General features: G+C 41.7%; 1 long non-coding RNA gene across 1 annotated transcript; it reads left to right on the forward strand.

The window, feature by feature from the left end:
• The first annotated feature begins 6,957 nt into the window (after positions 1-6,957).
• LOC123594626 lies at positions 6,958-12,468 on the forward strand. Its single transcript, XR_006710810.1, has 4 exons — positions 6,958-7,181; positions 8,804-8,902; positions 11,662-12,027; positions 12,376-12,468. It is a non-coding gene; the product is annotated as an uncharacterized LOC123594626 (long non-coding RNA).
• Positions 12,469-12,678: the final 210 nt, after the last annotated feature.

Consider the following 12,678-nt stretch of genomic DNA (forward strand, 5'->3'; position numbering starts at 1 on the left):
AACAATATATCTGATCAAGAATTTGGAATAAGAGTCAGAAGATGAATCACTCCACTTGAAAAACGCATAGAAGGAAGAGAATCTATTGCTACAGAGATCAAGGAACTAAATAATAGTCATGATGAATTAAGAAATGCTATAAATGAGGTGCAAAATAAACTAGATGCAGGGACAGCGAGGCTGGAAGAAGCAGAGGGGAGAATAAGTGAAATAGAAGATAAAATTATGGAAAAGGATGAAGCTGAGAAAAAGAGAGAGAGAAAAAATACTAGACCACAAGGGGACAATTAGAGAACTAAGTTACTCAATGAAATGTAATAATATCCATATCATAGGAGTTCCAGAAGAAGAGAGAGAGAAAGGGGAAGAAGTGTACTTGCACAAATTACAGCTGAGAACTTCCCCAATCTGGGGAAGGAAGCAGGCATCCAAATCCAGGAGGCACAGAGAACTTCCTTCAGACGTAACGGGAATAGGTCTTTTCAATGATATATTATAGTGAAACTGGCAAAATTCAAAGATAAAGTGAGAATTCCGAAAGCAGCTAGGGACAAACGGGCCTTAACCTACAAGGGTAGACACATAAGGGTAGTAGCAGACCTAGCCACTGAAACTTGGCAGGCCAGAAGGGAGTGGCAGGAAATATTCAATGTGCTGAATAGGAAAAAGAGGCAGCTAAGAATCCTTTATCCAGCAAGGCTGTCATTAAGAATAGGAAAGATGAAGGCTTTCCCAGACAAACAAAAGCTGAAGGAGTTCATGACCACTAAACCAGCCTGTAGGAGATCTTAAGGGAGACTCTGTGAGTGGAATGCTGCAAAGACTACAAAGAACCAGAGACATCACTACAAGCATGAAACCTACAGATAACACAATGACTCTAAATCCATATCTTTCAATAATAATGCTTAATGCAAATGGACTAAATGCTCCAGTCAAAAGACATAGGGTATTGGAATGGATAAAAAACAAGATCCATCTAAACATCTTTTTTTTTTTTTTTACGTTTATTTATTTTTGAGACAGAGAGAGACAGAGCATGAACGGGGGAGGGGCAGAGAGAGAAGGAGACACAGAATCAGAAGCAGGCTCCAGGCTCTGAGCCATCAGCCCAGAGCCCGACGCGGGGCTCAAACTCACGGACCGCGAGATCGTGACCTGAGCTGAAGTCGGACGCTCAACCGACTGAGCCACCCAGGCGCCCCAAAACAAGATCCATCTATACACTATCTAAAAAAGACCTGTTTTAGACCTGAGGACACCTTCAGATTGACAGTGAGGGGCTGGAGAACTATCGTGCTACTGGGAGTCAAAAGAAAGCTGGAGTTGCCATATTTATATCAGACAAACTAGATTTTAAACTAAAGACTGGAACAAGAGATGAAGAAAGGCATTACATCATAATTATGGGGTCTATCCATCAAGAAGAGCTAACAATTATAAACGTTTATGCCCCCAATTTAGAACACCCAAATGTATAAATAAATTATTCACAAACATAAGCAATCTTATTGATAAGAATACTGTAATTACAGGGGACTTTAATACTCCACTTAACAGCAATGGACAGATCATCTAGGCAGAAAACCAATAAAGAAACAATGACCCTGAATGATACACTGGACCAGATGGATTTGACAGATATATTCATAACTTTTCATCCCAAAGCAGCAGAATACACATTCTTCTCAAGTGCACATGGAACATTCTCTCCAAGATAGATCACAAAACAGGGTCACAAAACAGCCCTCTATAAATATAAAAGAATTGAGATCATACCATGCATATTTTCAGATCACAATGCTATGAAACTTCAAATAAACCACAAGAAAAAGTTTGGAAAACCTCAAAATGCATGGAGGCTAAAGAACATCCTGCTAAAGAATGAATGGGTCAACCATGCAATTAAAGAAGAAATAAAAAATACTTATGGAAGCAAATGAAAATGAAAACACGACAGTCCAAACACTTTGGGATGCAGCAAAGGCAGTACTAAGAGGAAAATACATTGCGATCCAGGTCTATCTCAAGAAACAAGAAAAATCCCAAATACAAAAATCTAATAGCACACCTAAAGGAACTAGAAGTAGAACAGCAAAGAAACCCCAAGGCCAGCAGCAGAAGAGAAATAATTACAGCAGAAATAAACAATATAGGAACCAAAATAAAAACAGTAGAACAGATCAATGAAACTAAGAGCTGGTTTTTTGAAAAAAATAAACAAAATTGATAAACCCCTAGCCAGATTTCTCAAAAAGAAAAGAGAGAGGACCCAAATAGATAAAATCATGAGTGAAAATAGATTTATTACAACCAATCTCTCAGAAATACAAGCAATTATCAGGGAATACTCTGAAAAAATTATATGCCAACAAACTGGACAACGTGGAAGAAATGGACAAATCCTAGACACCAACACACTACCCAAACTCAAACGCGAAGAAGTAGAAAATTGAACAGAACCATACCTAGTGAAGAAATTGAATCAGTTATAAAAATCCCCTACCAAATAAGAGTCCTGAGCCAGATGGCTTCCGGGGGAATTCTACCAGACATTTAAAGCAGAGTTAATACCTATCCTTCTCAAGCTGTTCCAAAAAATAGAAACTGAAGGAAAGCTTCCAGACTCATTCTATGAAGCCAGCATTACCTTGATTCTTGAACCAGACAGAGACCCCACAAAAAGGAGAATTACAGGCCAATATCCTTGATGAACATGGATGCAAACGTTCTCAACAAGTTACTAGCAAATTGAATTCAACAGCATATTCAAAGAATTATTCACCATGATCAAGTGGGATTAATTCATGGGCTGTAGGGCTGGTTCAATATTCACAAATCAATCAATGTGATACATCACATTAATAGAAGAAAGGATAAGAACCATATGATCCTGTCAATAGATGCAGAAAAAGCATTTGACAAAATACAGCATCATTTCTTTTTTTTTTTTAATTTTTTTTTCAACGTTTATTTATTTTTGGGACAGAGAGAGACAGAGCATGAACGGGGGAGGGGCAGAGAGAGAGGGAGACACAGAATCAGAAACAGGCTCCAGGCTCTGAGCCCTCAGCCCAGAGCCTGACGCGGGGCTCGAACTCCCGGACCGCGAGATCGTGACCTGGCTGAAGTCGGACGCTCAACCGACTGCACCACCCAGGCGCCCCCGGCATCATTTCTTAATAAAAACCCTCAAGAAAGACTCCACCAAAAGGCGGCTAGAACTGATACATGAATTCAGCAAAGTCGCAGGATACATGAATTCAGGAAAGTCACAGGATACAAAATCAATGTACAGAAATCATTTGCATTTCTATACACAAATAATGAAGCAACAGAAAGAGAAATCAATAAATCAATCCCATTTACAATTGCACCAAGAACCATAAAATACCTAGGAATAAACCTAACCAAAGGTGTAAAAGATCTGTATGATGAAACCTATAGAAAACTTATGAAGGAAACTTAAGAAGACACAAAGAAACGGAAAAACATTCCATGCTCATGGATTCAAAAAACAAATATTGTTAAAATGTCATGACTACTCAAAGCAATTTACATGTTCAATGCAATCCCAGTCAAAATTGCACTGGCATTCTTCTTAAAGGTAGAGCAAACAATCCTAAAATTTGTATGGAACCACAAAAGACCCCGAATAGCCAAAGCAATCCTGAAAAAGAAAAGAAAAGTAGGAGGCATCACAATCCCAGACTTTAGCCTCTACTACAAAGCTGTAATCATTAAGACAGTATGGTGTTGGCACAAAAACACACACATAGACCAATGGAACAGAACGGAGAACCCAGAAATGGACCCACACATATATGGCCAACTAATCTTTGACAAAGCAGGAAAGAGTATCCAATGGAAAGAAGACAGTCTCTCCAACAAATGGTGCTGGGAGAACTGGACAGCAACATGCAGAAGAATGAAAGTGGATCACTTGCTTACACCATACCCAAAGATAAACTCAAAATGGATGAAAGACCTAAATGTGAGACAGGAAACCATCAAAACCCTAGAGGAGAATACAGGCAACAACCTCTTTGACTTCAGCCAAAGCAGTTTCTTGCTCGACATGTCACCACAGGCAAGGGAAATAAAAGCAAAAATGAACTATTGGGACCTCATCAAGATAAAAGTCTCTGCACTGCAAAGGAAACAATCATCAAAATTAAAAGGCAACCACTGGAATGGGAAAAGATGTTTGCAAATTACACATGGGATAAAGGGCTAGTATCCAAAATCTATAAAGAATTTACCAATCTCAACACCCAAAAAACAAATAATCCTGTGAAGAAATGGGCAGAAGACATGAATAGACATGTCTTTTCCAAAGAAGACCTCCAGATGGCCAACAGACACATGAAAAGATGTTCAACATCACTTATCATCAGGGAAATACAAATCAAAAGCACATTGAGATACCACCTCACACCAATCAGAGTGGCTAAAATTAACAACTCAGGCAACAAAAGATGCTGGAGAGGATGTGGAGAAACGGGGACCCTCTTGCACTGCTGGTGGGAATGCAAACTGGTGCAGCTGCTCTGGAAAACAGTGTGGAGGTTCCTCAAAAAATTAAAAATAGATCTACCCTACAACCCAGCAATAGCACTGCTAGGAATTTACCCAAGGGATACAGGAGTGCTGGTGCGTAGGGGCACTTGTACCCCAATGTTGATAGCAGCACTTTCAACAATAACCATATTATGGAAAGAGCCCAAATGTGCATCAACTGATGAATGGATAAAGAAGATGTGGTTTGTATATACAATGGAATACTGCTTGGCAATGAGAAAGAATGAAATCCTGCCATTTGGAGCAATGTGGATGGAACTGGAGGGTGTTATGCTAAGTGAAATAAGTCAGTCAGAGAAAAACAGATATCATATGTTTTCACTCATACATGGACCTTGAGAAACTTAACAGAAGACCATGGGGGAAGGGAAGGGGAAAAAAATAGTTACAAACAGAGAGAGAGGGAGGTGAACCGTAAGAAACTCTTAAACACTGGGAACAAACTGAGGGTTGATGGGGGTGGGGGAGAAGGGAAAATGGGTGATGGGCATTGAAGAGGGCACTTGTTGGGATGAACACTGGGTGTTGTATGTAAGTGATGAATCACGGGAATCTACCCGCCAAACCAAAAGCACACTATATACACTGTATGTTAGCCAACTTGACGATAAATTATATTAAAAAAATCCTTACTGGCAACCTTTACTGGCAAGTGTAGTCTATTTATATTTATTATAATTACAGATAATATTTGGACTGTATTTAGCAAGTTAATTTGTGCTTTTACTTTGTATTTCTTTTTTTAAGTTTATTTATTTTGAGAGTGAGAGAGAGTGGGGGAGGGGTAGAGAACCAGAAGGAGAAACCGAAGTAGGCTCCACGCTGTCAGCACAGAACCCAACGCAGGGCTCGAACTCACAAACTGTGAGATCATGACCTGAGCCGAGATCGAGAATCAGCACTTAACCGACTGAGCCACCCAGGAGCCCCCTTTGTATTTCTTTATGCTTATTTTCTCCTTCTTTATTTTTAATTTTTTAATTTAGATTTTTGACAATGAATTAAAACATGAGTGAATGCTCTTGTTGTTTTTTTTTTTTTCCTGCTAACAAAGCTCTTTTGCGGTTGGCACTTACTATTTGCTTACATTTAGGTCTATGGTCCACTTTGGGTCATTTTTGTTTATGGTGTGAGGAAGGGGTCTGACTTCATCCTTTATTTATGGATGTCCAGTTCTCCTGGCAACATTTGTTGAAAAGACTTCGTTTCTCATTGAATAGTCTTGGCACCCTTGTCGAATTTCAACGGATCACAGATTAAGGATTTATTTCTGGACTCTCAGGTTTGTTCTTTTGGCCTCTATGTCAATTCTTACGTCAGTACCACATGGTCTTAATTATTGTAGCTTTGTAGCAAGTTTTGAAATCTGGAAATGTTTATGATGTTGCATGTGGTAGTCAGACTACTTAACTAGAAGGTGATTGATCCGCTAAAGACAGACAAGATTTTGTTTAGGACATTTGTGGATTATCAAAATATCAAGTTTAGCTTGCATGTTTATTGCGTGAGTAGGTTACTTTGTAATACTTTAATATTTAGAATACCCTTTTTCACTGAATCCCTACATCTACCCAGTCCACGTTTATTTTTCTCAAGCATAAGGGGAGGTGTGTGTTAAGCATCACATACACTATCCTCTTCATGCTTTATCTCTTGTAATCCTTAAAGCAGCCCAATGAGGTAGATACTGTTTTACGCTTGTTTTATGGTAATAGAAATTTTGAATAAGAATTTAACTGGTTCTGCCAGGTTTAGCCAATTGAAAAGTGGTGGAATGTGGATCTATAAGATTCCAGAGACTGCACACTCTAATACTATATCACACTGCCTACAGTTATGAGTTCAGCAGAGAATTCCTTATTTACATGAAAACAATTTAACTGATAGTATGCAGGATAATTTGTGTCAGTCTATAAAGCTTCTTTGCCCCATTTGTTGATTTTCAGTGGGATCATCCGTCCATTAAGTTTAACAGATCTTAGGCTGGGCACACCCTTGAAATTATACATCGAGTTTTGTTTGTAAGGGGTCTTTCTGAGAAGAATGTAGGTTTAATCAAATCATCCAAAGAGGTTAAGGCCCAGTACTCAAGGTTCTATGGACTAAGTGTAAAAGAATTCCATGGAGCTTAGGTTCTTCCAAAAGGAGAACAAGTATGGTCCTTTAGTTGGGATGCTGGTATAAGGGAGGTCAGCCCACTCTTAAACCTAGCTTGAAGCAAAAGGGAATTGTTCTGGACCTAGTGGTGAGCCTATAGGCAGTAGTGATGGTGGACTGAATAATGACTTCGCTGAGGGGTGATGATTCTAGATTCTAAAATATAATAGAGATCATAGATATGAGATTCTAAACTCTGTTTGTTGCCATGGTGCACGTCGCCAACGGTGGCCACGTCCTCCCTAATGGATAGTACATTTAAGCTGTATAGCATCAAAGTCTTTTCCACTGATTATCCACTTTCCCATTGGAGTGCTCTACTTAAACAAATAGCTAACTATGAGAAGAATCTGAAGACAACAGCTTCTCCATCTCAAAAGGCTAATCCAGAACAACCTAAAAGGCTTTATACTCTCAGCTAGCTGCTTCGAGACGATAATAAGGTAAGATAACTATGACTATTTCTGCCTAAATTGTGGTATTCTTTGTATAATTATTTTCTTCTTCAAAAGATGAATGTAAGTCATGTGCTCTACTTCTGTTTATTTAAGGGACAAAGTATGACACAAGGAATCTCATGTGAACAGAAAGTAGGAGCCTCCTGATCCAAGAGTGTGTTAGTTGAACAGAAAGAGTGGTTGCCATTTATTGGAGTAGAAGCTGGTGTTTTAAATGATCCCGTTTAATACTTACCACCGTTTTGTAGATGAGTATTACTATCCCCCCTTTCATAAGAAGAAATCAAGGCTAACAGTGGTCAAACGTGTTGCTCTGAATGACACAGTTGACAAAAGATAGAGCCAGGATTTGAATCCACATCTTTCTGGCTCCAGAGTCTATATTTGTTCCCACCCCACCCCGCAGTAACTCCCTTCGTATTGAGATCACAGTTTACTTTCTCTGTTTCCATTTTTCAAGTCATTAGTGCTCTATCTAGAAAATAAGTGTTCCTCTTGAAATTGAAGTGCTAGCTGATGTTGCCATAGTTGGATTGTCCTATGGACATCTTAATGGGAGATGTGTATAGTGTGCATGAGAGAGACATACTGACTTGACTATTGAAGCACGTGGGCAAAGAGGATCATAGCTGGTCTCATTGGAGAGATCATTGACATAAAGGCACAGAACATGCAACAAATTCTTCGGTAACAACACAAGACCTAAAGTTAGCCACCTCACCCCAAACTCCTCAGTTAACTGGAGTTTTTCTTAATTTCCTGTGCCTTGGTTTCCTCATTTTTCACAAGAGAGATAATAATCACACCTAAGTCAGAGGGGTTGGTGGAGGAATGAGTTAGCGTAGAGCATTTAGAACAGTACCTGTTGGAGACTAAATGCTCAATGAAAATGTTTTCACCATTCTGGATTCCTCTTTTATGGGAAGCGCAAACAAACGTGCTGGGAAAATATTTTTTTTTATCACAACTGTATTCAGATGAGGCAGTTATCCTTTGATGAAAACAGCTTTTAGCTAACCTATTACACCCTTGACTTCCTGTTTTATCCACCAACACTGAAAAGAACTCCCTATACCCACCCAGCTCCAAGGATGACATATTTAAATCTCGATAAGGTTAGAGGTGGGGAGATTTACACGTTCAATCTAGTCGACCTTTTACCGTCTCCATGTAGCATTTAATAAAGTGTTAATCAGGATTTGTTAATAGAGTTAAAGCACAAAAGGACAAAAAAGGTATTTTCTTTTTTCCCCAACAAAAGCTGAAGCAAAATGGTGTGTACTTCTCCAAAGAGGTAACTGTGGGTTTATAAGCTTGATTGATGAAAGCCACTCATTCTCCAGCAATCTTAGCAAACGTGGTTGTCCCATGTTTGGTTTTGTACAAAAACCTTGTATTTTACCTTCTCCTTATTTCACTTAGGTTATACTAAAATTGGATCGCATTTTCTGAAAACATGGTGCGGGCTAAGTGAATATAAATCTTTGGACCACGATTAAAACTTATATTAATAATATAAACGCATGGCTGTCTGTGCATATGAAGAGTGCAATTTTGCAATGCTTGGATTTTGTCTTGAATGGAATGTGTTCACTGATGTTTTTCAGCAAATAATGACAAAGGATATCAGGTTGAAGCAGGGCAACAAAAACAAATGAAATGTCCTAGGAAGCCCAGCAGCTGCCCATCATCTAAGAGAAGGCCAAGTACGTCACCAAGGTTAAGCGAACAGGAAAGAGAGGGGAACCCCATCTCTAGGGCTCAGCCAGGTCAGAGGAAATATATAGTTATGTCCCTGAGGGATGGACAGGTACGAACATGTTTGCAAGCGGAGGGGCAGGTCTGTACGTTGGGTCCGACCATTTGGGCAGTGTAAGAGTTAGAACAAGCAGGTTCCCAGGGCGCCTGGGTGGCTCATTTGGTTAAGCGCCTGACTTTGGCTTGGGTCACGATCTCACGGTTTGCGAGTTTGAGCCCCACACCGGGCTTTCAGCTGTCAACTGAAAGCGGAGCCCACTTTGGATCCTCTCCCTCTCTCTCTTTCTCTCTCTCAAATAAATAAACGTTTTTTAAAAAGCTGTAGAATAAGCAGGTTCCAGACACACAAAAAGATGATGGGCTCACCACCAGGATGGATCTGCTCATATTCTCCTTGTCTTCACGTTGTGTTCCTGCTCTAACCCAGTACAGTCTGGCTGCTTCTTACCATAGTCCAGTGAGGCTGTTAGCGTCAATTTCACCGGTGGCTGCTACACTTTGGCATTCATTTCTCAGAAGCATGTGATGTATTTGTTCACTCTGGGCTCCAGGGAAACCTACTTGGTTCCCAGACACCACGTTCTCCTGGATTCCTTATCCCCTGGCTAGTGACCCCTTTTCCTTCTCCCTTTTCTGATTTTTTCCTCTTCTTTCCCACCTGTAATTCTGCAGGGGCCCAAAGCTGGATCTTGGGCCCTTGTCTCTTCAACCCGCTCTCCCCTCAGGCGACTCCACACAGTCTTAGAACTTTAAATATTATTCTTACTGCAAGAACTCTCACCTTTGTACCTCTAGACTACAACTTGCTCCTGAACTTCAGACTCAGATGCAACGGCTTACATGACCCCTCCAATCAGCGTCTACTACATACCTACAATACAGTTGGTTCTGCCTGAACTTCTGACCTTCTTCCTCTCCAAAAATGCTCTACCTTCAGCCTTCTCGATCTCAGCAAATAATACCATCCGTTGGTGTAACGTTTTCTTAGTTATGTATTTATTTAATAATTTAAAAAAATTTCAATGTTTATTTGTGTTTGAGAGAGAGACACACGCACGCAGAGTGTAAGCAGGGGGAGGGGCAGAGAGAGAGGGAAACACAGAATCCAAAGTGGGCCCCAGGCTCTGAGTGAGACGCAGGGCTTGAACTCACAAACCATGAGATCATGACCTGAGCCGAAGTCAGAAGGTGAACCGACTGAGCCACACGCCATTCGTGTGATATTTATAAAGGTGTAACAACCTGCTGTCCAGCGTAGGGGAGCCATGGAAGGCCTAGAAGCTCCAATACTTAGATTTGCAGATATCCATAGTGTAAATAGCCCCACCATGGACTAGTTCAAGCTACCAACCTGAGGTCACTGAACCAGAATCGGGACAGATCGACCACATCTGTGACACTTGTGAGCGATTGCCTAACAGCCTGCACACACCTGGCACTATTATTTCTCCAGGGGTTCAGGACAAAACGCTTAGATTCACTCATGACTCCTCTTGTTATTCTGTTCTTCATCTCTCACCTCCACCCCTTAGCAAGTACAGGCAGCTTAACTCCCAGTATCACCCTTTGTATCACCCTTGCCTGGATCACCCTTGGTCTCTCTCCCTCTAGTCTGTGCTGCCACCGTCTGTCCCCGAGCTGCTACAACAACTTCTCATCTGATTCCCCTGCTCCCCCACTTGACCCTCCTGACCCATCACTGCCCTGCAGCCCGACTGACCCCGTGCGCACGGAAATCCGATCCTGCCACGTCCATCGCAAAACCCGCCATCAACTCCCCCGAGCACTCAGAACAGAATCGGAGCTCCTGACGCTGGTCTACACGCTCTGCAGGACCCGGGCCTGCCCTCCTCTCCTGCACGCGTCCTCTGGGTGTCGTCCTTGCTCTCTCTGCCTCTGTCCTTTGCTCCACGGCCCCGGCTCGTCCCCTCCTAGGGCCCTGCACTGGCCCTCACGGCAGCCAGAAGTCCTCCTCATGTGCACAGGCCGCCCTGTCTCCTGTTCCAGACTCTGCCTGTCTCCTGTTCCAGACTCTGTTCCAGACTCTCCAGGGTCCTGGAGGCTCCCTCTCCTACTCTCTGTCACATCCCCAATGTCTTCCTTCCCAACGCGAATTCACACTTTATTATTTCCTTTCCCCTTTTTACTCGTACCACCTGACCTCCCCACGAGGATCTAAGTTCCATAAGGGCAGGGATTGTCTCGATGCCGATCACCCAGCACTCGGCAGTGTCTGGCACAGAGGGGGCTGAGTATATGAAGCAGGGGTGTCAGACTTGGAACAAAAGGAAATTCACCTTTCTGAGACAGAAAAGACAAATGGGGAGGATCATATACGGACTGGGATTCTTGGTGATGGAGTGCCAATATCAGATATCTTGGCATCAAGTAAGATAGATATTCTGCTTTCCACCTTGTAAAGGGCATCGAGGAGGCATTAAATCACGAGTGTCAGGGCTCTGTGAGTGTTTGTTAGTTGTACTGTCAAACTGCATTTCTGTATGTATTCCTAGTGCCAAGAGAGAAAAAGTGACTTATGGTATGATCTTTATGGAGACCTACTCATGGGATCTGATATTTCCACTTGGTATCTACTTCCGCTTTAAGAAACAAACAATTTTCTCAAAAGCGCAGAGCCCGGGGATGTCCCCCTGGGGGTGATGAAATGCACCTGCCTCACAGCTCAATCTCTTAATTTGGTTTTCAGGAGCCACTGTCACTCACAAAGTCCGTGACAAGAAGATGAAAAATAATCCAACCCCACCTGATGGCTTCTTGCCAAATGCCGCTGCACCAGCAGTTACGAATGTGGCAGGAAATGGTATTCCACTCAACCAACAGGGTTCGCTCTCTGATGACTTCGCGAGAGACGGCCCGTCTCACAAACCTGGTAGTAATTCACCTGGAGGAGGAGCCAAAAACAGCAGTGTCTCCGTAGGTGACCCAAAAGTCCCAGCGGTGCCTTCGGCAGGAGTTGTGCCAAAGGAAGTGCCAATGAGTGCTGCTCTGGCACAGAAAATTAATAATGATATAAAACATCAATTAATGAAGGAAGTTCGGAAGTTTGGACGAAGTAAGTAGTGGCAGGGTGGCTCTGAATAAAACCATGGGAAGTCTCATTCTATGATTTAGAATAGATCCAACCCACCTCTTGGACTCATCCTTTGGCTGAATTGGGTTTTTACAGAATTTAGGATGGTTTCTCTTTAACTGGTCTCGAAATTCCCGATACACCTCTTAAAATTGTCTGTTTGGCTTGCTTGGTGTTTACAATAGTTTCCTTAGTAGGCATTCAAAACACAAACCCTATGCAGCCCTCTAGCCCATGAGGGATGGTTGCTGAGGCAGTGGATGCACTAAGAATGAGTTCTAAGCCATCTTTGTGTTTTTAAAAATACTGAATTTTAAAAATTATTTTCAGGGTATGAAAGGATTTTCACCTTGTTTGAAGAAGTTCAAGGGCCTCCTGTAGTCAAAAAACAATTTGTTGAATTTACCATCAAGGAAGCTGCAAGGTAGGTGGAAAAACTCTCCATTTTTTTTTTAAGAACTCCTCATTTTTTTTAAAGCAGTTGTGCCCAATGCTGAACAGGGGCAAAACCAAGCCCTGGCCATCATAGTCTGGGCAGGGGAGGGTATGGGCCCTCAATTGATGACACTCTTGGTATTTTGCTAGACTACATTTTCCCAAGAGGATGCATTTTCTATTCCCATGGAGATTGTA

The sequence above is a fragment of the Leopardus geoffroyi genome, chromosome X, assembly GCF_018350155.1.
Source record: "Leopardus geoffroyi isolate Oge1 chromosome X, O.geoffroyi_Oge1_pat1.0, whole genome shotgun sequence".
NCBI classification, from domain to species: domain Eukaryota; kingdom Metazoa; phylum Chordata; class Mammalia; order Carnivora; family Felidae; genus Leopardus; species Leopardus geoffroyi.